The 13,969-nt window shown below is 46.4% G+C and overlaps 1 protein-coding gene across 1 annotated transcript in view; it reads right to left on the bottom strand.

Moving 5' to 3' along the window:
* Slc2a3 (solute carrier family 2 member 3) overlaps window positions 1-3,352 on the bottom strand; it is a 72,045-nt gene extending 68,693 nt beyond the window's left edge. The window contains exon 1 of the mRNA XM_029535474.1: window positions 3,253-3,352. The gene's annotated coding sequence lies outside the window, so the exon portion shown is untranslated. The remainder of the gene's footprint in view (window positions 1-3,252) is intronic.
* Between the last annotated feature and the right edge of the window lie 10,617 nt (window positions 3,353-13,969).

Below are 13,969 nucleotides of genomic sequence, written 5' to 3' on the forward strand. Positions count from 1 at the left end.
TGATGGGCACTATGATGCTGGAGGTGATGGGCACTATGATGCTGGAGGTGATGGGCACTATGATACTGGAGGTGATGGGCACTATGATGCTGGAGGTGATGGGCACTATGATGCTGGAGGTGATGGGCACTATGATGCTGGAGGTGATGGGCACTATGATACTGGAGGTGATGGGCACTATGATACTGGAGGTGAGTTTTCATACGTTCTAACACCTTAGAATAACTCGGGCTGGAGAGATGGCTCAGTGGGTAAGAGCAGTGACTGCTCTTCCAGAGGTTCAATTCCCAGCAACCACATGGTGACTCACAACCATCTGTAATGGGATCTGGCACCCTCTTCTGGTGTGTCTGAAGACAGCTACAGTGTATTCATACATAAAATAAATAAATCTTAAAGAAAAAAACAACTCAATTCTGGGATCCTTGTTCATTGCCAGAGGTGGGGGAGGGGCTAACAAGTGAAGGGTCCTGGGTGAAGGAAAGAAAAAGATGGTTGAATATGCTAAAAAACAAAACCTCTAGATTTTGAGTCACCAACTGGCAGTTTCTCCAAAATGGACAGGAAGTTAGTTAGGTAACCTTGCTGGCACCAATTCTGCAATTTTCTTCTTTTTTAATGATTTATTTTACTTTTTATGTAAATGAGAATCTTGCCTGCAGTTTTGCATGTTTACTGTATACATGCTCAGTGCCCAAGGAGGTTACAAGAAGGTGTCAGATCCAGAACTGGAACTACCATGGATGATTGTGAGCCACCATGGGGTGCTGGGAACTGAATCCAGGTCCTTTGCAAGAGCAGCCAGTGCTCCTAGCCACTGAGCCATCTCCCTACCACCACAAATTCTGTCATTTAATACAACTTATTTCGTCATGCAAGAATTACAGTATTTGAAGAACTACAACTGAAGCCTTCAGAATACTTAGAGATTTGGCTATGCTGTGATGCGACCAATAGTCTGTGGATGGCATCTCTCCCTTGAGAAGCCCATACTCACTCTTAGGTGCATCTTTTTTTTCTCTTAACCCTGCTGCTTAAAAGTTATACTGAAATCTTTTTATAATCATACAAACCCAGCTCTGCTTCAATAGCCTCTTTTCTTGTATAAATGCTTCTACAGTATAGAATAATCCTAAAGTATTCTACCACATGGCTGTAATATGTTATTTATCCATTCACTTCTTGTTGATGGACATTTGTGTTGCTTCCAGTTTTCAATGATTGCAAATAAATTTAACTATGAACAACAACAACAGGTTTAAAGTATCTGAAATAGCCAGTGTCCCACTCCTTTAATCCCGCCACTGAGAAGGGTGAGTTTGAGGTCAGCCTGGTCTACATAGAGAATTTCAGGTCAGCCAGGACTACACAGTAAGACTCTGTATCCAAAACGATGACGAAACAGAACATTGGAAAGCATCTGCCTCTTTTCACCCTCACCCTCCTTCAGACCATTTCAGTGAGTGGCAACAGTCGGATATCATGATTCTGCTTAGCCGGCTGTCAACATCACTATGTCTGCTTTCTCCACCCTCCTTCTCCTGACATGGACAGGTTGCCTTGAAGGCCAGACTTGAAGGTTGGAGACTTTGGCTACACTGTCTCACCCTCTCCATACCTCGTCCTCTTCCTTCCTTTGCTGAACCAGTGTGCACGGCTAGTTTATACAGCCTGTCCGGCTTTGACTTCCCAGGTCCTGGGACTGAGGGCATAATGCCGCCAGTCTGTGACAAAGATCTCTTTGCCTTTTCTCATCTTTTGATCCCTTCTTTATCCCTTCAAAATAAACACAGAACAGCTCCATGGGGCCCTTTCACTTCAAATAAATATGCTTTTCTTTAAAAGTGAGGTTCTGGGGCTGTAGAGATGGCTCAGTGGTTAAGAGCACTGACTGCTCTTCTGGAGGTCCTGTGTTCAAATCCCAACAACCACATGGTGGCTCACAACCATCTATAACAAGACCTGATTCTTTCTTCTAGTGTCTGAAGACAGCTACAGTGTCCTTACATATAATAAATAAATCTTTAAAAAAAAAGTGAGGCTCTGGGGCTGGCAAGATAGCTCAGCGGGTGAGGTTGCTTGCTATTAAGCCTAACAACCTGAATTCGATCCCTGGAACCCAACAGTGAAGAAAGGAACCAAATCCTACAGATTACAGGGAGACCACACACACACACACACACAGGTGGGGGTGGGGTAAAATAGCTGAGCATGGGAACACTAACCTAGCATGTGGTCAATTCACAGTATTCTGTGATTAACTCACAGAATAGCTTTTCATGCTTATGTATTAAACCTGGAGAAACTAAGACCATTTTGCCCAGTGCAGGTAGCCTTTCATCCTTTAGGGAGTAAGTCACTTACTGAATTACCCACAAATTTGCTAAGAAAAAAAATTTCCCTCCGCTTACGACCCTAGCAGACATCTTTCATGGCTAACACAGTTCCTTCCACTCTGCGGTCCAGTTCCCTCTGTTTGGATTCAATCGGGGTTCACTCTCAGTAGTTCCTCTCAGAAAGGGCCTCTCAGACAAACCACTTTCTCTACCCCGCACTTGGCAGAACACACAGTTCTGTCCTGATTCCTTCACCAGTTACATTTCCTTTGAGAAGATGTACATGCCTGATGGCACAGGCCTGTAGTTTTTGGTGCTCTGGAGGCTTATGCAAGAGGATCTACAGTTCCAGTCCAGTTTGGGTTACCAGGAGGAGTTCAAGGCCTGAGGGAGCCCCTGTCTCAAAAAGTAACAAGGGAGGGGATGTAGCTCAGTGGTATAGCTCGTTCCTGGTGTGACCGAGTCGGTAATTTCCATCCTCACTTACAAAGACTTCCCCCGCTATTATCTATGCTCTACTCATTTGTCTAGGATGTGAGGTCCCCGAGGGCGGGTCTTTTGGCCATGTGCTTGGCCGAGGGCCCTGGGTTCCTGTTAAGATGCTCAGTGAACACCAACAGGGGCGATTCCGAACACCCTCCACCCACCTCGACTTCCTGCCTCTCACCCACCATCCCCGCAGCTGCCCGGTGCCGAGCTTCGCCCAACCGCCCGCTTCGCAGCCCGGCTCTGCTCCGGGCGCCGCGCCGGAGTGACAGCACCGCCGCCGCCGCCGCCGCCACCGCCACCGCCACCGTCGCAGCCGTTAGCCCCGCGCCGTCGCCAGCCCGCTTTCCGTTCGGAAGGATCCGTTGACGGAGGAAAACGTGCCCGGCGCTCCCTTGCTCGCTCCGTCCACCCTGCACGCTCCACTTACCGCGAAAGCAAGGGTCCCCTCCAGGGCGGCTGGTCGCCTGCGTCCTGCTCCTCACCTGGCCACCAACCGACCAGGCGCAGTCTGGGGTCCCCGAACGTGTCAGCGCCCCGAGGCTTCACGTCCTGGGCCCCGCCATCCTCCGCGCCTCCTTTAAGAGGGGGTTGACATTGCTGCTTTAAGAGAGACGGATGCCCCTCGCGCCTCTACGCCCCCAGGACGGCGCACAGAGGGCTCCGTGGAAGGAGTTGGGGAGCCCCTTCACAGCCTATGTGTTCCCCTTCGTCTCCAAAAGGACTCTGATGCGGGTTTGGCGCTTCGGTATCATAAAGGTCTGCTACCCCGTTGGTGTGTTGTCAAGCTGACAACACGGCTAGGTTTGGGAGGCTGAAGGCCAGGCTTGCAGTGACTGCTGGCCCAAGTCAGCAAGATAAGGTGACTTTTGAGGAGCGTGGAGGAGCTGGGGCTGGCAGGGTTTTCATAAAGATCAGAATTGCACCTCTCAAAAAGGGTATTGCAGTGAACGAACACGCGTGTGCAAAGGTGTGCACGTGAGTACATCGCTAGGGAACTTCAAATTAAAGCTCTTGCGCCGGTAGGCTGAGACAAGGCAGAAGGGGGAAAGAAAGGAATGGCAAGCAGCAGAGAATAGGACAGTCATACATTATTCTGGATTTTTTTTTTTTTTTTAAGGGTGGCCCCAAACTGTGTAGTTGAGCCTGGCCTTAAATTCCTGATCATCCTGTAGGGTAAAAGAGCCAAAGGAGAAAAAAACCACCCTGACCCTGACTTGACCCCAAACCTAAATCAGGGCCAAGAAAAAGAAGTCCACCAATCCCTGAACAGGAAACCTCACCAAGTCCAAGCTCAGGAATTGAAATCCCACCAGTCGCCAACCTAGAAAGCCCCACCCACCCCCATGATCCCTATATAAACCTTGTTTTGTGCTCACTTCCCTGTAACATCACTCCTGAGCAGAGGCAGCCACCCTCCGGGATTATCCCCTCCCAATAAATCTTATCTCCTCCCAATAAATTTTTTATTGGGGGGGAGCGGGGAGGGAAGGTTTCGAGACAGGGTTTCTCTGTGTAGCTCTGGTTGTCCTGGAACTCACTCTGTAGACCAGACTGTCCTAGAACTCAGTAATCCGCCTGCCTCTGCCTCCCGAGTGCTGGGATTAAAGGCCTGCGCCACCACGCCCGGCCCCAAGAAATCTCTTATGTGGTTTGTTGTGCAGTGTAACCTTGTGATATTCCTTGGCTCCCAATCGCCAGGATACCTTTCAGAGCAGAGTATAACAGGTTTTAATTTTGTTTTTTTCTGGGGAAAACCTCCCCTGCTAGAGCAGAGATGTAACACTTTTGGGGGGAAACCTTCCCCCAGCACAGGAGCAGAGCTATAATACTTCTGTAGGAGGAGAAGCCTTTCCCTTTAGAGCCGCATCAATCCTGAATACCAGGCAACAAGTATGGCCCACCACACTTGGCTTTGGTTTTGCCATTTTATTAAAAAAAAAAAAGATCTCTCTCTCTCTCTCTCTCTCTCTCTCTCCCTCCCTCCCTCCCTCCCTCCCTCCCTTTCTCCATTTCCCTCCTTCCCTCCCTCTCCGTCTCTTCCTCCTCTCCTCCCTCCCTCTTGCTCTGGAAGAGCACCAAGTGCTTTGAACAGCTGAATCATGTCTCCAGCTCTGGTTTTGGCTTTTTTTGGACAGGGTCTCACTCTGTACCAGGGACTAGCCTTAAACTAGTAGCAATCCTCCTGTCTTAGTCTCAAGTGCTGGCCTCAAACTCAGAACCACCACATATAGTTCGTACATTGTTAATGGATATGTAAATGGATAAATGGGACCCCCCCCACACCCTCCAAAATGTTTGGAAAACTGGCAATATTTATCAAAACAACATAGGTCTACACTATGTCACTCAGTGATTCTGTTTCACATGTCTATTCAACAGAAATCATACAATTAAAAAATAGGTGTTAGAATATTTGTTACAAGGTCAGTCAGTGGCTTTTTGTTTTGTTTTATTTTTGTTTTTGGAGATAGAGTCTGTGTATCCTTAGACCAACCAGACTGGCTTCAAACTCAGAAATCCGCCTGCCTCTACCTCCCTTATGCTGGGATTAAAGGCGTGCACCACCACTGACTGGCTCTTGACTCATTAATATATTTATGAGGAGCACAGGGGTTTGGGGTATTGGTCTGGGTCATCAGGCAGGACAGGCGGTGCCTTTCCCTGCTAAGCTATCTCACAGCCTTGGTTCTTGTCTTCTTGAAAGAACTGAGTTAAGAGACATATACAGGGGCTGGAGAGATGGCTCAGTGGTTAAGAGCACCGAGTGCTCTTCTAAAGGTCCTGAGTTCAAATCCCAGCAACCACATGGTGGCTCACAGCCATCTGTAATGAGATCAGATGCCCTCTTCTGGTGTGTTTGAAGACAACTACAGTGAGTGCATTTATGTATAATAAATAAATAAATAAATCTTTAAAAAAAAGAGAGAGACATATACAATTCAAGCAGAAGTTCACCTAGCAAAGCAAGCAGGCACTCCGATGAGAGATGGGGGTGGGCTGCCACTAGGAACCTCGGAAGAGACCGGAGAACTGGCAGCATCATGGCGGGTACTGCACCATGGCTTCTTTTATGAGGAAGGCCTGGGAGTAGAGGAGAGGTGGGAAGCTGTAGTAGGGTAGAAAGTAGATGAATAAATAAAATTTAAAAGTTTCTATGACTATGAGGTAAGCGGCATGCTCACAGGCTAAGGTGTCATCCCTTGGGGTACCTCCCTCACAGTCCCCTAAGAAAGGCTACAAGGCAGGGGGAGTCAAAACTTCACTGTAAACAGCAGTATGAGGCTGAGGTCTTGGAGGATGGTACACATGTGTTTGAAAGTGCTCTGGTATCTTAGTTCTTGATATGGCAGGAACAACCCCACCTGCAGTGTGAGAATTAACCACAGAGGGGCACTATGGTCATCAGGACACAGCTTCCAAGATGCAGCCGTGGCTTTCTTGCTTATCTCATATCTAACTCCTTTTTGAGACTTCTCAAGGTCCACCCATGACTGATCTTATGGTGCTTTGTCATTTGAGACATTCTGCTTAGTATTATTGATGGTTTTCGAGATGGGGTTTCTCTGTCACAAGCCCTGACTGTCTGGGAACTTGCTTTGTAGGCCAGGCTGGCCTCTAACAGAGATCCACCTGCCTCTGCCTCTTGAGTGCTGGGATCAAAGGCGTGCGCCACCACACCTGACCTTTGTTATTTTTTTTTTTAAATTGAACCTTTATCATGAAAACTGGGGCTAGGGCTGGAGAGGTGGCTCAGCAGTTAAGAGCACTGGCTCTTCTTCCAGAGGTCCTGAGTTCAAGTCCCAATAACTACACAGTGGCTCACAACCATCTGTAATGGGATCTGATGCCTTGTAGTGTGTTGAAGACAGTGACAGTGTACTCCTATATACAAAATAAATAAATCTTAAAAAAAAAAAAAGAAATATGCACTACAGTTACTTGGAAGCAAAGAAGGCATAAAATAGTGCTGGGCAGGTGGCTTTCTGAGTTCAAGGCCAGCTGGTCTACAAAGTGAGTTACAGGACAGCCAGGGCTATACAGAGAAACCCTGTCTTGAACCCTCCCTTCCCCCCCCAAAAAGAAGGCATAAAATAGCTTCCTCCCCCAAGAATCACATTTACAGTGCTCTTAAATGCTGAGCCATCTCTCTAGCCCCCCCTTTTTTTTTTTCAAAATAGGGTTTCTCTATGTAGCCCTGGCTGTCCTAGAACTCGATCTGTAGACCAGGCTGACCTCGAACTCAAAGATCCACCTGCCTTTGCCTGCCAAGTGCTAGGATTAAAAGTGTGCACCATCACTGTCTAGCCCTAATTATTTTTTAAAAAGAGATTTATATGAGTGTTTACTTCGCTGTATGTATGAGCACCACATGTATGTCTGGTGACCAAGAAGGCAAGAGGAGGGTATCAAGATCTTGCACTAAGCTCACAGCTAGTTGCTGCCACGAGCCAGACCTCTGCAAGAGCAGCAAGTGCTCTCAGCTGCTGAGGCACCTCTGCAGCCCCCTGGTTATTGTTGAGACATGGTCTCTCTCATATAGAAAGATGTGGGTGGCCAGGAATTCTCTATGTAGACCAGGCTATCCTCAAACTCATATTTCTCTGCCTCTGCCTCCTGAGTGCTAAGATTAAAAGCATGTGCCACTACACCTGGTTCCCCTAATGTTTCCTTTTTTTAAAAAAAAAAAAAATTACATTGGGCTGGAGAGATGGCTCTTTTTAAAAAAAATTACAGTTGTGATGTGTGTGAGTACCTGAGTAGACAGGTCTTATAATATGGGTATGGAGGTCAGAGGACAATTTGCAAGAGTCACTTCTTTCCTATCACTTGGGTCCTGGGGATTAAATCCAGGTTGTCAGGTTTAGTGGCAGGCACCTTCGCATAAGGAGCTCTGTTACTGTTTATTTTTTAATTAGTATGCAAAAACTATGAGTTTCTTTGGGATTTTTCCATTAATTTATTCACTTTACATCTCAATTCCAGTCCCCTACCTCCTCCCAGTCCTCCCTCAGATGGCCCCTCCCCCAACTGCCCTTCCCCTTCATCTCTAAGAAGGGGGAGGTCCCCCCTGGGTACTAACCCACCCTGGCACTTCAAGTCACTGCAGGACTTGGTACATCCTCTCCCACTGAGGCCAGATAAGACAACCCAGTTAAGGGAACCAAAGGCAGGAAACAGAGCCAGGGAAAGTCTCAGTTGCTGGGAGACTTGCATAAATACCAAACTCCACATCTGCTGTATATATGTGCAGGGGTGGGGTCCAGGTCCAACCCTTGTATGCTCTTTGGTTGGTGTTCAGTCTCTGGGAGTCCCCAAGGGTCCAGCTTAGTTGACTCTGTTGGTCTTCTTGTAGAGTCCCTATCCCCTCCAAACCCTTCTCCCAACTCTTCCACACGACTTCCTAAGCTCTAGCTAATGTTTGCCTTCGGGTCTCTGCATCTGTTTTCATTGGCTGCTGGGTGGAGCCTCTCAGAGGACGGTTATGCTAGGCTCCTGTCTGCAAGCATAACAGGGTATCACTAATAGTGTCAGGGGTTGGTTCTTGTCCATGGGATGGATCTCAAGTTAGGCCAGTCATTGGTTGGGGAACCTAAGGATAGTTCTAAGATGCGTACTGCGTTTTGCTTATAGTCTCACTCCTCATTTACCCTTTCTTGGGCTACTTCCCACTTTCCTTGGTCTCCTTCCTGCCGGTCCCTTGTGCTTCAAAAGTGTTTCAGGGGGGTTGGAGGGATGGTTCAGTTTGATTCCCAAGCACCCACACTGTGTGGCTCTAACCTGTGTTTAACTCCAGCTCCAGAAGGCTTTGATAGATTCAATAGACTCTTGTCTCCATAGACACCTGTACTCAAGTACACTTTGGAGGTAGAGACAGGCAGATCTCCATGAGTTCAAGGCCAGCCTGCTCTATACAGCAAGCCCCAGGCCAGTCAGGGCTGCACTGTGAGACCCTGTTTCAAAATAAATAGTAAAAGTTTTTTTTTTTTTTTTTTTTAAATCAAGATGAGAAAAGGCTGAATAATTAGATTTCTCTCAATTTCAGTTCAATGAACACTCATTTTAGAATCACTACCATAATTCACTAGTAAAAACTAAGGGTGGTTTGAGATATAACTCTCTGACTTTGTGGAATGCATAGATTAGGAGGTGATTTTAACATAAGAGTCATTGCTTGGGAGCAGTTTGTGTGTGTGTGTGTGTGTGTGTGTGTGTGTGTGTGTGTGTGTGCGCGCGCGCGCGCCTGAGTGTACTTATATGTACCACATGCATGCAGAAACCTGAGAACATCAAAAGAGTCCCCTGAAACTGGAGTTACAGGAGATTATGAATGGCTTCATGGGTGCTGAGAACCAAATCGGGGTCTCCTTCAAGAGCAGTAAGTGCTCTTACCCTTCCAACCACCTCTCCAGCCCACAATAGGGCAAATTGTTAGGGAAAGTTCAGAATATTTTATCTGAAAGGAAGTTTGGGAAACATGAATGTTTCAGTATTTCTGAGACAGAAGAAACCTAAAGGCCAGGTGTGGTGGAATACGCCTGTGATCCTAGCCCCTTTGAGGAAGAGGCAGGAAATCAGGAGTTCTAGGTCATCTTTGCCTCTATGTCCCAAGAACTAGCTGTGTACCATCATGTGGCTCTCTCATATGGTTCTTGTAGGCAGGGATTAGGGTGATGTACTATCTCAAATTTTCAAGAGCCGAGGAGCGGCTCTTCATTGCCAAGTACAGATGAGAGGCCAAATCTTTAAATTCAAATTCCATTTTAGAGAACCTGACCTAAATTTGAACTCAGGTAAACTAACAGGCCAGTACCTAGCATTAATTTCCAAGTTAGCCCCCAACAAAACCAGAGCCTAGCTCGAGTCTCTAGGCTTACCTCCCAACAAGACCCGCATCTCCAGGTTACACCCCTAACAAGACCAGCATTTCCAGGTTATTACCCCAACACACCTGCCTTCCCAGGTTACAATTCCACCGGCCCTGCCTAACAGCCACCAATGCAGAGGGAAATAGAAATTAAGTTTATGATTTGATTCCCAGCACCAGCCAATTATGCTAAAGGCCATAGTAGCTTTCCAATAGATGCTTGCACACTTATTCCCAGTTTGCTGCTTACTATAAAACCTTGCCCCAATAGATATTCCGGGTTGCCTCTCCACCAAGTCGGGGATGAACTAGCTCGAAAAGAATTAAGACCCTGCTGTGAGTTACATCAGATCAGCTCCTGTCTGCTTGTGTGTGTGTGAGTGAGTGTGTGATCACTAACACTTCCCTGGCACTACACTGAATTGTCCTGGACAGCCTGGGTCTGTGGTCTTGGTAGCAGGGACTTGGCCTTCCAGCTGTTGAAGTATCTCATACAAAGTTCGGTACAAAGCAGATGCTGAAAAATGTCAAAAAACTACTTATTGGAGTTATATGGGGGACATTAATAAAGGAGGCCAGGATTTTTAGCTATAAATTATGATCTGCATACTTTACAGATATGGAATGTAAAATAAAGCACCTATGGCTTGCCAACATGATTATGGGACAGTGCCCGCTTTAGTCTCCCATTCCAGGACTAATTACTATTACTTCATGGGCATAGTTGGCTGTCAAGGCCATAGTAGCAACAACAGTAGCTTTCTGATGCCTGGCTCACAGCACCGCTCAGTGGGGTCATCAAGTTAGCAATGTCAGCAGCACAGTGCTGACTCCTTATCCTCTGAGGCTCCCTGGGAGATGAGTTCAGTAGTTGAATTCTTGGAGTCATTTCTTTTTTTTTTTTTTTTCTAAAGATTTATTTATTTATATGAGTACACTGTAGCTGTATTCAGACACACACTAGAAGAGTGCATCGGATCCCATTACAGACGGTTGTGAGTCACCATGTGGTTGCTGGGAACTGAACTCAGGACCTCCGGCAGAGCAGTCGGTATTCTTAACCAACGAGCCATCTCTCTGGCCCTCTTGGAGTCATTTCTAAGATGCTGTAGCACTTGCAACAGTGTTGTAGGCACTGAGTCCCTGTCATTAAAACCTTTTCTACATAAAGCCCTTTCTATTCACGGCAACCTACTCTGCCAAATGTAATGCACAGCTAAGCAACCACCCTCATGTCTCCCCATAAACATCCATTGCAATGAAATATATCTGGCTGTTCTGGAACTCAAGTAGACAAGGCTTTTCTCATCACCCCCTGTGCCCCCCACTAGTCTTTTGAGGTCTTATAGCTGGTTTTTGGGTCTCCAGATATAAAAGAAATTGGTAACTATTATTGTTTTAGAAGAGGGAGCCAGACTTCAGTGAACCAAGAGGATTCCCCTAGAATCCAAGGTTCTACCTGATTCCACTACCTCAAGTTCGGTTCTCCTGCTTCTCTCTTACCCCCTTGGGCCCTTCCTTCTTCCTCCCTTCCCCATTCCCTTCCCCCTCTCTCCGTGTGTTCATGGATGGCCTCTACTTCTCCACTTCTCCCTCTCTCTGCCTCTACTACTGTCTTAACTCCCCTCCCCATGCCCTGAATAAACTCTATTCTATACTATTAAAAAACAAACAAACAAACAAACAAACAAACAAACTCAAGTTCATTGCCTTCTTTTCAAAATTTAATTATGAATTAATGAATTATTTTTATTAATGTAATTATTTTTATGTGTATGGGTGTTTTGCTTGGATGTATGTCTGTATACCACGTGAATGCCCTCACAGGCCAGAAAAAGCATCAAATTCTCTAGAACTGCAGTTACAGACAGTGGTAAACTATTATATGGGTGCTGGAAACTGAACCAAGCAAGGTCTTGTTCTAAACCACTGAGCTATTTCCCTAAGCCACGACCTCATATTCTTATCAATCGAGGCACTGTCTGTGGGCTAAGGGTGTAGCTCAGTGATAGAATTTGTCTAGCATGCTCAATATACGGGGGCTAGCTTCCGGTACCACAGGGAATGAAACAATACACGGGGATTGTAAGCATTCACCATCTTGGCTGGTTATAATGTGGATTCTGGGGATCAAACTCAGACACGTTTTGGAGCCAAGCACTTTACTGAATGAGCTAACTACCCCAGTCTCAGCTTGCAAGTCTTGAAACCACCTGGGTTTAGAAGATTCTAGGAGAATCATGCAGATATGAGATCCCTTTGGATAAGTAGAAAATGTCAATTTTAGACTCCTGACAGCCCTTGCAGTGTCTTATGGTGGGAGGAAAGATGAGACATAGTTCTGTGACATGTAGACATTTATTCATTACTGATTGTGGTGTTTAGGACTGTCCATGCTCTTACCCAGGTTAGTCAAGCACTGGACCAGCAAACTACATTCCTAGTTCTATTCTAAACAGTGCAGTTTTCAGAGAAACGTTAAAGCATGCCCAGAAATTTAGTTTTAAGAAAACTAGGGGAGAGGGTTCAAGGGGTGAGGGAGAGTTGCCATTTGTGCTGGGAGGCAAAGGGTTCCACATTAACACAACGTGGATACTTTCCTCAGATCCGGAAGTTCTTCCTAGCTTCTACCCTCACCCAGGTTAAACGTGTTTTTATTCACTTACTGACTGTACAGGACAGCTTTCTCATAACATTGTGTCTTCCATTTTTCAGGAAAGTAGCTTGAGGGGCAATCTTGCTTCGAATTTTAAAGGCCTCTGGGTATTAAGGAAACCCAAACCCAAACCAGGAGAGACTGGATTGGTAAAGCGCTTGCCTAGCACGTTTGAAGCCCGGAGTTTCACCCCCAGCACTTTATAAAAGAGGGCCTTTAATCGTAGGACAAGGGAGGTGGCGCCTTGAAATACAGCCCCCCTTCCACAGTGAGATCAGACCCGTGGGCTATGGTGATACTGTTTCCATGAAAACAAGCACTTTGTTTTCCCTGGGAGCTTTCCCGGAAGACTTGGGAAGAGACCCATTTCTGAAGTTATGGCTGCATTAACCCAAGTGGTTAAGGGACAATTTAAAAAGAGGGATGGTTTCATACGATATACAAAGGTACCTTTAAAAGTATTTTTTCCCCTCATACTTTATTTTCTTCTGTGTATTCACTGCCTGTCCCGGGACACAAGAGGGTAAAATGCCTGCCTATGCAGAAGAGTTTCAGTTCAGATTTTTTTTTTTTTTTTTTTTGAGTCTAACTGGGCTGTCCTGGATCTCACTGTGTTTGAACAGGGTAGCCTCAAATTCAGAAATTAGCCTGCCAGCCTTTCCAAACTCCAGGATTAAAGGGGTGAGTCACCAAGCTGGGTTATTTTCAGTTCTTTTCACTTTCAACCATCAACACGCCCCTCCCCCGATCGTCAGATTTTAATCCAGACTTGCTTCTCTCTTCGTAGTCGAGGATGACTTTGAAGTTCTGAACATCCTGCCTTCACCTCACACCGCAGGTGTACGCTAACACGCCTCGTTTTGTCTTCTTGCGCGCATGAAAGATAACCTCCAGCCTCACTCCATTTTCATTCTCCACATGGAAATACATCCCTTGCGTTTCCTTTTCACCGTCTCATTCATTCTCGTTGGTACCGTGACTAAAAGGGAAGCCCGGGCTCAAAAGTGTGAATATCGGGTACATTCCAGGAAGCCAGGGTACGCGCTCCCTCCCGAGGAGTAAGTAAACAGGAAACTATCGATCCCATGCAGGAAATGACCTTTGTGAGGGCAAAGTAGGTGAGCCGGTTTCCCTCGCTTTCCCTGAGTTCCCTTCTTAACTCATTTCCGGGTGTCAACCCATTTGGTCCTCCCCTACAAAACCAGCATCGGCTGGCTCTTCACGGTCCATCCTGAGAGGCCGGCCAATAGGCCCGGTACCTTTACGGACATTTTTAAGCCCTGTTTTACATCACGGCAAACCTCCGCCAATCACTAACTGGGGGAAGTGGTACCAAAATAATCTTTACTTCCTCCCCAAATGGCCACCCTTCATCGCGTCATCCTTTGATGGGCTACCCAGGTGGCCAATCGTCGCTCACTCCAGGGCCCAGCCCATGCTCAACTCCACCAGTCAGGACAAAGGAGAGGCATGGGGGACCCTCCCCGACGTCTCCCCCCCCCTTTTTTTTTTTTTTTTTTTTTTTTTTTTAAAATTAGTGCTATTGTTTGGAAGTAAAATAACAATTCTAACTTATTTATTAATATTTTTTTTTTTTTTTTTTTTGGAAATGCCTTGACGCTA

Source organism: Mus pahari, chromosome 2 (genome assembly GCF_900095145.1).
Source record: "Mus pahari chromosome 2, PAHARI_EIJ_v1.1, whole genome shotgun sequence".
Classification (NCBI taxonomy): domain Eukaryota; kingdom Metazoa; phylum Chordata; class Mammalia; order Rodentia; family Muridae; genus Mus; species Mus pahari.